General features: G+C 35.1%; 1 protein-coding gene across 1 annotated transcript in view; it reads right to left on the bottom strand.

The window, feature by feature from the left end:
- Positions 1 to 11,530, bottom strand: part of LOC105882300 (dachshund homolog 2) — a 408,214-nt gene extending 396,684 nt beyond the window's left edge. Inside the window, exon 1 of the mRNA XM_075999087.1 lies at positions 11,413 to 11,530. The gene's annotated coding sequence lies outside the window, so the exon portion shown is untranslated. The remainder of the gene's footprint in view (positions 1 to 11,412) is intronic.
- Between the last annotated feature and the right edge of the window lie 1,480 nt (positions 11,531 to 13,010).

Below are 13,010 nucleotides of genomic sequence, written 5' to 3'. Positions count from 1 at the left end.
ACTATGGAATATTACTCAATTCTAAGAAACAACAGTGAGCTAGCACCGTTTATGCTATCCTGGATTAAGCTTAAGCCTGTTATCCAAAGTGAGGTGACACAAGACCAGGAAAATGGGCTCCACATCTACTCGCCATCAAATTGGTACTGACTGATTAAAACTGTGGTGCTCAAATGGTGGTAGTACTCACCAGGGATTCCAGGGGGTGGGGAGACCCACATCCTAGGGATGTGGTGAGCATTGTGGGGGGGGGGGGAAGGTAATACCCCTAACCCTTCTTAGGGAGAGGCAAAGATATACAGGGTAACCAAAATGCCAAAAAATAAAAGAAAAAAGAATAAAAACTTTTATCAGGTGGTGGGCAGGTGGGTGGGAGGAGGGGAAGGGTGTATACTTACATAATGGGTGTGGTGCGCACCAGCTGGGGGTTGGACATGCTTGAAGTGCTGGCATGATGGGGGAGGAGGGGTGGCAGGGGCAATACATGTAACCCTAACAATATCTGTACCCCCATAATATAATGAAATAAAAGAAAAAATAGTTGAAATACAGATTCTTAAGGTGTAATTTACATAAAATAAAATATACCAATTTTACATAAAAAATGTATGAACTCTTGATACACAAAATAAGTTAGAATCTCAATATAATCAAGGCAAGTGAAAAAAGTCAGACAAAAAAATAAGGCATTCTCCATATACAGTTTTTATATAAAACTTTAGAAAATACAGTCTATAGTGACAGAATGCAGATCAGTAGTTGCCTCGGTCCAGGAGTTTGAAGAAGGAAGTGCAGACAGGGAAGGAGGATGGAGCACAAGGAAAGTTAGGGAAATGTATATGCTCACTATCTTGATTGTGGTGATGGTTTCATGGGTGTGCATATATCTAAAAATTATCAAATTGTACATTCAATATACAGTTTATTCCATGCCAATTATACCTCAACAAAACTTTTTAAAGAGAATGTACTTTTTAACAAGGTCCTTTCTTAGTCTTTCTAAAATAAATACAGACAGACATCTATCAACTCATTATTAATAATTGCCCCCTTTTAATCTAATGTTGGTGCTGTATGAGAAACACTCCCTCCTTTCTTACTCTGGCTTCAATTTAATGTTCATTGCTATCCAGTTACAGCCACTTGAGTTACTTTTATCACAGTTGTTTAAGTAACTTCATGTACCTTTACACAGAGTGCAAAGGAGATAGGATATTTTATATGATTAAAAAGAAAGTTATTCTTTGTTGGTCCTCGGATTACACAAATAACAGTACTGAAAAAGAAAGCATCATTACTATTGAAGATTCAGAGCATAGAGAAAACTAAGTCAGAGTTTAACTGCCCCTTTTTATGGTGTCATTTAAAGTTTGGGAATTTTAATTTTAATTTCTAGTCATCATGTGAGAAATATGATTTGTTAACCCAGACTGATTTTTTAAATTATTATTTCAGCATATTATAGGGGCACAAAGTTTAGGTTATGTATGTTGCCTTTGCCCCCTTCCCCCTCCGAGTCAGAGCTTCAAGTGTGTCCATCCCCCAGATGGTGCCCATCACACATCACACTCATTATGTATGTATACCCATGCCCTCCTCCCCTCTCCCATCTGCCTGATGCCTAATAGAAGTTATTCCTATATGTGCACTTAGGTGTTGATCAGTGAAACCAATTTGATGGTGAGTACATGTGGTGCTTATTTTTCCATTCTTGGGATACTTCACTTACTATAATGGGTTCCAGCTGAATTCAGGATAATACAAGAAGTGTTATATCACCATTGTTTCTTAGAGCTCAATAGTACTCTATAGTATACATATACCACATTTTATTAATCCACTCACGTATTGATGGGCATTTGGGTTGTTTCCACATCTTTGCAATTGTGAATAGTGATGTTACAAATATTCAAGTGCAGATGTGTTTTTTTTAGAGAATGTCTTTCATTCTTTTGAGTAGATTCCCAGTAATGGGATTGCTGGATCAAATGGTAGATCTACTTGTATCTCTTTGAGGTATCTCAAAGAGATATCTCATATTGCTTTCCACAGTGGTAGCTCTAGTTTGCATTACTACCAGCAGTGTATGAGTGTTCCTATCTCTTGGCATCCAGGCCAACATTTATTGTTTGGGGACTTTTTGATAAAGGCCATTCTCACTGGGGATAGTGATATCTCACTGTAATTTTGATTTGCATTTCCCTGATGATTAGAGATATTGAACATCTTTTTATATGTCTGTTGGCCATTATTCTGTCTTCTTTTGAAAAGTTTCTGTTCATGTCCTTTGCCAACTTTTTGATAGGGTTGTTTGATTTTTTTTCTTGCTGATTTTCCTGAGTTCTAAATAGATTCTAGTGATCAGCCCTTATCGGATGTGTAGCACATGAAAATGTTCTCCCATTCTGTAGGTTATCTGTTTGCTCTCTATGAAACACTGAGGAAGGAAATAGCAGAGGACATAAATAGGTGGAAAACCATACCATGCTCATGGGTTGGCAGAATCAACATTGTTAAAATGTCTATACTTCCCAAAGTGATCTACAGATTCAATGCAATCCCTATTAAAATACCATCATTTTTCACAGATATAGAAAAAATAATTTTACACTTCACATGGAACCAGAGAAGATCCCATATAGCAAAAGCAATCCTAGGCAATAAAAACAAAATGTGAGGTATCAATTTATCAGACTTCAAACTATACTACAAGGCTATAGTAATTAAAACAACTTTTGACTGCCACAAGAACAGGGATATTGACCAGTGGAACAGAACAGAGATAAAATTATCCTCATATAGCTATCTAATCTTTGACAAAGCAGACAAAAACAAACCCTTGGGAAAAGAATCCTTATTCAATAAATGGTGCTGGGAAAACTGGATAGTCACATATGGAAGACTGAAAAGGATCAACACCTTTCATCTCTCACAAAAATCAATTCACACTGGGTAATAGACTTAAACCTAAGGTGTGAAACTATTAGAATTCTAAAGGAAAACATTAGAAATACTCCTGTAGACATTGGCCTTGGCAAAGAATTTATGAAGAACACCCGAAAGGTAATCACGGCAACAACAAAAGTAAGTAAACGAGACCTGATCAAACTAACAACTTTCGCACAGCCAAAGAAACTGTCATGAGAGCAAACCCAGACTGATCTTACAGAATAATTTAAAAAGCATTCTCCCCTAGCACTTTCAGGTGTACATTAAAAGGGTTAAAGAAGAGCACTTTGGGAGAAAAATATGTATTAATAACATTTTTAATCTCTATGTTTGGGCATTGTCTACATTGACTCAGGTATGTGTACAAATGTGTGATAAAAATGTGACATTTTGAGAATTCTTAGAATTTTTCCTACATTTAATGTAAACTGAAATGAGCTCAAAACGTGATCCAGGGTTTATACATTGCAAGCAAAGGAGCAAAGAAATCACACAAAACATTTTTACCACTACTACTGCAGTAACCAATCTCTATTCCTCAACCATTGATTGATGATAAAGGCAAGATACTTTATGGATTATTAAGCTTTTAAAGGTGAATTGTAAGTATCAAGGCTACTTTTTTGTTACCCACTTTTAGTCACAATATGCAGATGATGCCTGTAGATGCTAAATCTTACTACCTTTTGTCCCTTTAATAGAAAATGATAGGAAATGAATTTTGCTCTGCAGGATTCCTTGGATGACTGATACTCCGTGTATTTTGTTTAATAAGTATACAGAATATCTTTTGATGAACTGCATGCTTTAGTATAATGGGATAATTCAGTATAGCCATCCACTATATACAGTACAATAGGGTAGTGACAAGACAGCTTATCATTTGTCAGACATATTATATAATGGAAAGCTTTATTGTGGTATTTGAATGTTCTTTCTCCCCAGGAACAAAGCAAACCAGCATAAAGAGCAGACATTGAAAGAGTAACACAACTAGTAAGTGAAGAGTTGAGTATTTGTGTATTTCATTTCATGTAATTTGTGTATGATGGGGGAAATGGGGTTGGAGGATGGGCACTGAAGTTAGAAATATCTTTCTATAATCCAGTAGACTTGGCTCGTGATTATGTGATTTTTATAAGTGATCTCTCATTTGGGGATGGTTTAAGGATGGACCAGATGGAAAGCAGGGCACTGTGGGATATATCATTTATCACAATGACAGTGTGTAGGCATCAGTGATCCTCTCAACACAGAGGGAAGCTAGAACTGCAAATGTGGAGCAACATTACAACTGGACTAGTGGAGTTTGGCAACACTTGTATTTCCCATTAACTTAATCATATTGATTCATTAGCCATATGTATCAAAGTAATTCACTGAAGAATTGTCACAAGGAACAATTTATAACTGCTACCTTTCTCTACTCTAAAAGTAGGTTGCAGTCATTCAGAAGATCATTTCCATACCTCTTAGAAGGAAGAACTATATATCCACACATAATAATACCAATGATCTCCAACCATTTTTATATTATCTGCCCCAGGCTGTAAACTACTATAAGAATCATCAAAAAAGAAAATCGAAGTTTTATGTTATTGAAGTTATGTGATCACCATTAATAAGATGGATTATTTCAAGGATTTCCTACTTCTGAAACACCAAACATTTGATCTCTTATATTTAACTTAAGCAGTTCTGATGTGACCCTGAAAATTCATAGTCTCAATTTTTAATAACCAGTTTTTGTGTGAAAGATAGTTCAGCATATTTGGGAAAAATGGTATTTATGATCAGAAGACCTGGGCTTTGAAATTCTGGCTACACTTCTTACTGTCTCTGAGATTTCTGGTAAGTTATTGAACTTCCTGAAAACTCATTTTCTTCGTCTGTTAATCAGAAATATTAATAATGTTAATCTCACACGACTGCTGAGAGGATCAAATGAGAAAACAATTGAAAACAATTCTTTTTAAACTTAAAGTTGAGCTACATGAATACACATATACACATATTAAAGATATAGGAGTGTTTTATAAAACACTGCATAGATTATAATCACTGTGTTATTATCACCATCACCATCACCATCATCCTGTAAGGTTTGCTTAAATTTCTCTCCTCCACCTACATCAGAAATAAGCAATGGCTTTTGCTCTATAAGCAAACCATGCAGGACAGCAATCATTGGCAGAAGCTTACAAAATCAGGTGGAGATGTTTTTAAAGTAAAATAATTATATTACAAATCAAATAAAGAGCACTGACAGACATTAACACAGAAAACAGAGTTTGAGAAACCTAGATTTAGCTAATATAATGAATGAAGCTCTATTTATTAAACTGACATATTTCAGCTTTTTATTTAGTAAAGAAACTGCAAATGCATATTAGTCTAAACTCCACTCTATGTTAGAAATATTAGTAATTCAACTTCTGGCTCCTATTAGGCCAACAATTCTTCATGAGCAGACAAGAAATAACTTAAAGAAAATGCAATGACATAAAAAACACTCTTTATGTGACATGACGTGTGCTTTACAATATTGCCCATTGAAAAACCCACAGAGAGTTATAGAAATAGACATGTTTTAAGTCAATCATCACAAAGGTTGGTTTATTTTCCCTGAATGAGGGCTTGATCGCTCCTTTTTACACTCAGAATGGCCTAGGACCTCCCTTTAGAACCACTTCTTATCATCCAAACTAAATGAGTGAGAGCATGAAAAGCATTGTGAAAACAGAGATACTGATTCCAATGATGCTATCAGGCTAATTTTGCATTATATTAATATTATACCATTAAGTTGACATCACATTGTGAAGACTAGGCATAATTCTACTTTTGGCACTGCTAATCCTGTTGTTGTAGGTACTGTTACTGCATTGGATCTTCACAGGCTTAGTTACCAAGGGTGTTGAATGATAGCTGACATTCTTAAAAAATGTTTGCCACCATACAGATAGAATAAAAAAAACAACTTGAAAATCTGCTACCTCTTAAGGAATGAACACTACAGGAATTTCATCTGAAGCACATTATTACTTTCTTGTAAACTGTCAGTTTAAATCTCTCTCTGGCCAAATTCCACAGCTGTCTATTTGAAATGCTTCATAAGCTGAGGAAAGCGAAGCAGTCATCTTCTGGGAAATTCAAAGACACATATGATTAATTCAGCAGTCCTCAACCCTTTTGGCACCAGGGATTGGTTTCATGGAAGACAGTTTTTCCATGGATGGGGGCAGGGGGATTTGGGGATGATTTAAGCACATGACATTTATTGTGTACTTTATTTCTATTATTATATTGTCACTTGCCGCTGACTGATAGAGTTTTGATATGAGTCTGCAAGCAATTGATTTATTATGGTCTCTGTGCAGTCAAACCTCTCTGCTAATGATAATCTGTATCGGCAGTCACTCCCCAGCACCAGCATCACTGCCTTGGCTCCACCTCAGATAATCAGGTATTAAATTCTCATAAGGACAGTGCAACCTAGATCCCTTTCATGTTGCAGTTTACAGTACGGTTCATGTTCCTATGAGAATCTAATGCCACCACTGATCTGACAGGAGATGGAGTGATAGAGAGTGGCTGTAAATACAGATGAAGCTTTGCTCACTGATCCACATCTCACCTTCTGTTATACAGCTCAGTTGCTAACAGGCCATGGACCATTCCTTCAGTGTGATCCAGGGATATTTATACTTCTGCAGAGATTCAGAGAAAGATGGGAATAATATTCCCTCTTCTTTTTTTACCCTGTAGCCCAAAATATTTTACATAAAATACTAGAAAATAGGATATTTTTGTATTAATGTGCTATCAGGGAATTGAGATATTGATTATACAATAGAAACAGAGACAGAAACATATGAAATGAGAATATCAGTAGTTTAAATATATGGATGCAAAATTCAGTCAAACTTCATCATTTTGGGATATCTAAGGAAAAGACTGGGTAAAATTTGGGAAAACTCTAAATAACAAATGGATTTTATTTTAGTGTTATAATGTTTTCTTATATTGTTTGGTGCAGAGTAGATGTTCAATAAATATGTTAAGTAAAATAATGGATGCGTATCTATCTCTATTTAATACTCTGTCTATAGTTACATAAATCTAATATCTAAATGAATATATGACAATATTGTTAAGATTAGATCCTGAGAGACCTATCTTAGTGAATAAAGGCCAATCATCAGTAATTAATATGTTGATTATGTCCATAACAGATCTTGCTAAAGTGATTTTAAGCACCTAAATAACACCCCCAAAATATTAATTATCCTATATCCATGCACACATTCACACAAACACACACAAATATACACATTTCTTGTTTATAAATTGTATTTTTAAATAAGATATTCTTAGTAATACCAGAGACTTTAGCATAACTACAGTCTGAATTACCAGAATCTCTGAACTAGTGGAGTTTGAATAAATAAATTTTTAATAAATCAGGTTTGAATAAATAAATCAGGTTTCATTATGCAGGGGAAATATAACAAAGAGGAAAATAAATGTCTTTAAAATTAAAACAAAAATATGAATTACAAAAGAAAATGAAATCACATAAAAATAGAAAATATTTTACCTTTATATTATGCAAATAAAATATTGCATAATATAATACTGCATCTTTAATGATTTACATGACAAGCTCTATAAATTGAAGGGCTATTCCTAAATAAATTTAAGAATGATACCTTAATCATTTTTAACCCTTTTACTGGCATTTTTTCTTACAACTTCTGAGGGAAAAAATCCCGCAATTTAATGACAAAAATAATATACAAAAATACCACAATATCTGAAAAGAGACACCATGATCATTCTGTTACCTTTAGACCCAATTTTCAAATTGTAAATGAAAAGAAATAATTCTAATAAACATAGAACAAATTCCATTGCTTAGGCAAACCTAGCAGAGTTCAAATGTACTTTGCCACACATATGACACTGAAATAGTAGGTAGCAGCAGAGTCTTTTCAATAGTTAATGTGTCAGTTGTATATAAAATTATATACGATACGTAAGGTCATCTCTTTACAAAAAATATTTTGAGCAAAGCTATGGAAACAACCCAAGTGCCCATCAATTCATGAGTGGATTAATAAAATGTGGTACATGTATACCATGGAGTACTACTCAGCTTTAAGAAACAACAGTGATATAGCACCTCTTGTATATTCCTGGATAAAGCTGGAACCCATTCTACTAAGTGAAGTATCTCAAGAATGGAAAAACAAGCACCACATGTACTCACCAGGAAGTTGGTATTAACGGATCAACACCTAAGTGGACATATAGGAGTAACATTTATCGTGTGTCAGGAGGGTGGGAGGGCGGAGGAGGGGATGGGTATATACAACCACAACGAGTAAGATGTGCAACATTTAGGGAATGGACATGCTTGAACCTCTTACTCAAGGGGGGAGGGGGGCATGGGCAATATAAGTAACCTTAACACTTGTACCCTCATAATACACTAAAATAAAAAAAAAATATTTTGAAACAGAATAATGTGAAACCAGAAAGGTTTGTAAAACATTTCAATAATCATTGAGGGGAAAAAAAGAATAATTCTAGGCCCTTAATAGATTACATTAAAAACATCAACTGAATTCTTCAAAAGTATTTTTAAATAAAATTAATGACATTTTAATTTGCAATGCATGCCATATAATATGAAATATGAAATTAACTGATATCTAAATTGAGAACTGATCCTATCTCAATTATCTTTGCTAATGGAGGAATGAAGTAGTGTGTCTAATCCAAAATAGAACATAATCCCAAAATTGTTTCTACATGCTTCACAGAGCATTTTTTCTAACATTGATTATAAGTGAGTAAACTATTCTTGGACATATGAAATGAATTCATGTAAACTAAGAAAGGGACTTACTTAACTGCAAAGAGGCACACATTCCTCCATGTTCTCCTGATTACTTTTTTTTTTCCTACTGCCTGTATCTTCAACAGATGTGCTCATGGCTTTCCTCAGTAACCTTAGCTCTTTCATTACATTCTAGGCATAAACAAAGAGTTAAAAATTGAGGAGTTTTGTTTTATTGATTCACTTGGCGAGGAAGCCAAGTTGCAGGAGGTAAGACCAAGACCTCAATTCAGGGAGGAGGCTCCATTATCTTGTAGGAGGTGAAGCATATATGCCAAGTAAATTAGAAGATGAAAGCCTCAAACTGTCTTTTCATAGGTACTACAGACATCATGATAAGGAGGAAAGAAGAGGGGCTCAGGAGTTAAAAGGATCTGAGTTTAAAACTCTGCTCTACCATTTATTTGCTTTGTGACCTTAAGTAATTAATTTTAACTCACTGAACCATAGATTGTTTGCTTAAAAATGAAGACAATATCTATAAGGCTACTATCTATCTATCTATCTATTAGAGTTTTTCCCTGACAGATAAGCTACTAATGTTTACTCAAGAGTGGATTAGCTTCAAGGCAACTTTAAAATCACTTCTTTGTTTCATCTACGCATTCTCTCAAAACTGAGATACAAAGTTGATTATTTACATGGTGCTATTTCTAGGCTCTGGCAATGTATTTTAAAGCCAAGAAATAGATTATCATTTATTGAGCAGCATGATATATTTCAGATATTATTGTCCCTTCTGTACTCATTTATATGCAAAGGGCTACTTTCTTATCATATTAGAATTTGTTTATAAATACTTAAAGTCACAAATTCATTTTCTTCCCCTCAAAACCTGAGTTTCTTCCTAAATTGTCTTAGCTAATGATATCATCATCCAGCTTGTATACCCAGCTAGACATGAATCATATTAGACTCCACCCTCTCACTATGTTTAATCAATTATCATATGATTGATTACAATTACTGAAGCACTCTGAACCTCTTTTCCATTCTATTGAATTTGACTTAATTCAGGCTCTCTGTATTTCTCCTTGAACTTTAGCAACCGACCTTTCTTTCACCACATTCATTGCTCCCTACCCTCCACAGCAACTGTTTTTAGAACATTTGCTCAGTTCCTTAGCAACGGTTCCTCTTACCTATAAAAGTTTTCTTTTTTTTTTTTAACAAAACAAAACAAAATATCATGTGAACTAGAACATAAAAAATTCTAACTGAGGCAGAAGTGTGGAGCCTGGAAGTATTTCTCCAATGTCCATGTCCAAGAAAAGTCCTGAAAAACACTTTGTAAACCACTTTGCCTATATGAAAAAAATTAAACTGTTTAACATAGTAAACCAAAAGCTTGTTTCACAAGCTGGCTTTTCCCTCCCCTTTCTATTCTAACCACATCACCTATAAGTCTCCCAACTCAAATCTCTGCTCCAATCTCTTCAACTTAATTGCTACTCCCCCTATTATACTGTGCTCATTCTCATCAGTGTATATCTGTACTCTTCTATCTGCCTGGAATGCTCCTCACCTGATTCTCCATCTGTGAGGCCCAGCAAACAAGACATAGCTTCAAAGTTTTCACCTTTCTCAGCACTTCCAAGCTTACCAAATTGATGTAGTTTCTTCCATCTCTGTGATCTCACAGCATCTTTTATGTACTTGTATTTTAGCCACTATCACACTTTAAGGCAATTATTAGTTTACATTCCTTTCTCCCTAATTCTACTGTGACAAGGACTACCACTCAGTATATTTTTCTATTACTTAAGAATTAATACTCAAAACACAGTAGGTGCTTTATAAACCTTTGTATCATGGAAGGTACATATAAAAATTTCATTGTCAATAAATTCATTTTCTACAATATAATAGCTTTAATGATTTTTAAAGTTTTTATTAGAGAAAAATTAAGTGTATTTTTAAGTGTTTGTGTCTACTTTTAGGTACATTTTTAGGGAATCAAAAAAGTTTATTGCTAATTTATGAGACTGGTATTTTTTACCAGTTTTCACAGTGTTCAATGAAAAACACTAAAACATCATTCAGGGCAATGACCGCCTGTACCTTTTCACCTTTTTCTTTTCTAATCATAAGGCTCCTCTACCAGGGATACATTTTCTTTCTACCTTTTAACCTAGAATAATAACTTGGAAAACATACATGGATGCCCAGAACCCCAGAAAGAAAAAAGAATATTATTGAGACATATAAGTAAGTAGGTGTGGTACATCGTAAAGGAGATTTTGAGAGAATTCCATTTTAGCCAGTGCTCCCTCTCTATGCCCAACAAACAAACGTACACATACATACAAACATACAATAAGGCCTTAAAAGGAATTTTCTGCAAGGATATGGCAATTATTTTTTTAAATCATGTCCCTTTGATTTGAGTCACTGGAGTAACAAAAGTTGTTTTCATGAGTACTCAAAAAATTCAATAATGTAACCTCTAGTAGAGCTTGAAAATCTCTGAAGGACAAGGCAGTTAGATCAATATTAGTTTATTTCAAATGTCGGGCAGTATGAAGAGACAAGGCTGATCATCAGATGGATTTTATTACCTGTTGGAGTGATAAGTCCTGGCGATAAGAGGCCTGGGACTGCATGGGGCAGAAGGCGGGCATTGTCCTGCAACACTCCCAAAGAACGCTTAGGGGGCCTGCCAGGCCTTGAACTGTTGAAAAACAGACAAACATAGATCAGGTTAAAAATGTACTCTTTTGGGGAATATCATCACTTCCTACATTCACGTTTCAAATCTTGTTTAATTGCCAAGGGTGATAGAATTTTACATTAAAGACTTATTTTCATGGGTTACTTACAGACCAATTCCTTCCTCTCCACTAATTTCCTAACATAGTTATGGCAACCATTTAAACCATAAGGGATCAATTTCTAGTTTGGATTCCATTTACAGGCCAGTACTTTGCAATACAGCTCACCTGTTGTGAGAAACTCTAAGGTACCCACTGTTCTTAAAGCTACACTTGATCCCTAGTATTAATATATGCTACTAAGATCTGAGATAGTGACTCACAGAATTAAGATTATATAGAATGTGAAGTGATTAAGTCCCTGCCCAGCCAGAGGTGAGTGGTAAAGAGATGAGAGATGTAGAATAAAAGCTAATGTTTATTAGCATTTCCACAACTGTTGGGAGCCCATAAGGAAGAAAGGACCCCTGCCCTCAGTAGGTATTTTTCCTACCTTTTTTTTTTTTTTTTTGAGACAGTCTCACTGGGTCACTGGTAGAGTGCATTGGTGTCACCCTAGCTCACAGCAACCTCAAACTCCTAGACTCAAGTGATCCTCCTGCCTCAGCCTCCTGTGTAGTTGGGACTATGGGTGTACCACAACACCCAGCTAATGTTTCTATTTATAGTAGAGATGGGGGTCTTATTCTTATTCAGGATGGTCTCAAACTCTTGAGTTCAAGCAATCCACCGGCCTCAGCCTCCCAAATTTTTCCTACCTATTTTTTAAAGCAGGCTGAATAACCAGCAGCACACTCTCTTAGAGTGGGTATACTAACAAAACCTGCCACCTTTGCAATCTAGGCTGTCTTTTCTCCCAGATTGATTAGCGTTTTTAACTGAGGAGTTGATGCTAAACTTATGTTAACCTAACCCATTGCATATGCACTTTCTTCACCCTAGTGTGAGCAGTTCAGTAATTGCAATTGCAAATGCTAATCCACAAAATAATGAAATAAAATGTATTTTTTGCCTCTGTCTTGTACCCTAATACAGTTAGTGTACTGAAAACATCATTAGAAAGCTGTCACCATGGAAGAGATTTATAAGTCATAGAAAATTAGGATCAAGTCACCCAATATATTTCTAATACTACTTTCTAATGTTGCCTAAGATATTACTGCTGCCTTTTAGTAGAAATGCACTTTACAAAGCTGAATAACAGGGCTTGTAAGAAAGTGCTGCAAAATACTATATTAAATAACCTTAGCTGCAAAAAATGTCTAATGTTCAGATAGAGAACATTTCCAAAAATGACTTTTGGTTCACAAAGAAATTTAAGTTAAACCTCACTCTATCAACTTTGCAGTAGCAAAGTGCTCCATCAATGTAAGACAAACTCTGCTTTTAAATGAAGACGACTTCTATCAACCTTACACAGAGGTACCATTACCCAGTTCATTTTT

This window comes from Microcebus murinus, chromosome X (genome assembly GCF_040939455.1).
Source record: "Microcebus murinus isolate Inina chromosome X, M.murinus_Inina_mat1.0, whole genome shotgun sequence".
Taxonomy (NCBI): Eukaryota; Metazoa; Chordata; class Mammalia; order Primates; family Cheirogaleidae; genus Microcebus; species Microcebus murinus.
This window is presented reverse-complemented; position numbering and strand designations above follow the sequence as displayed.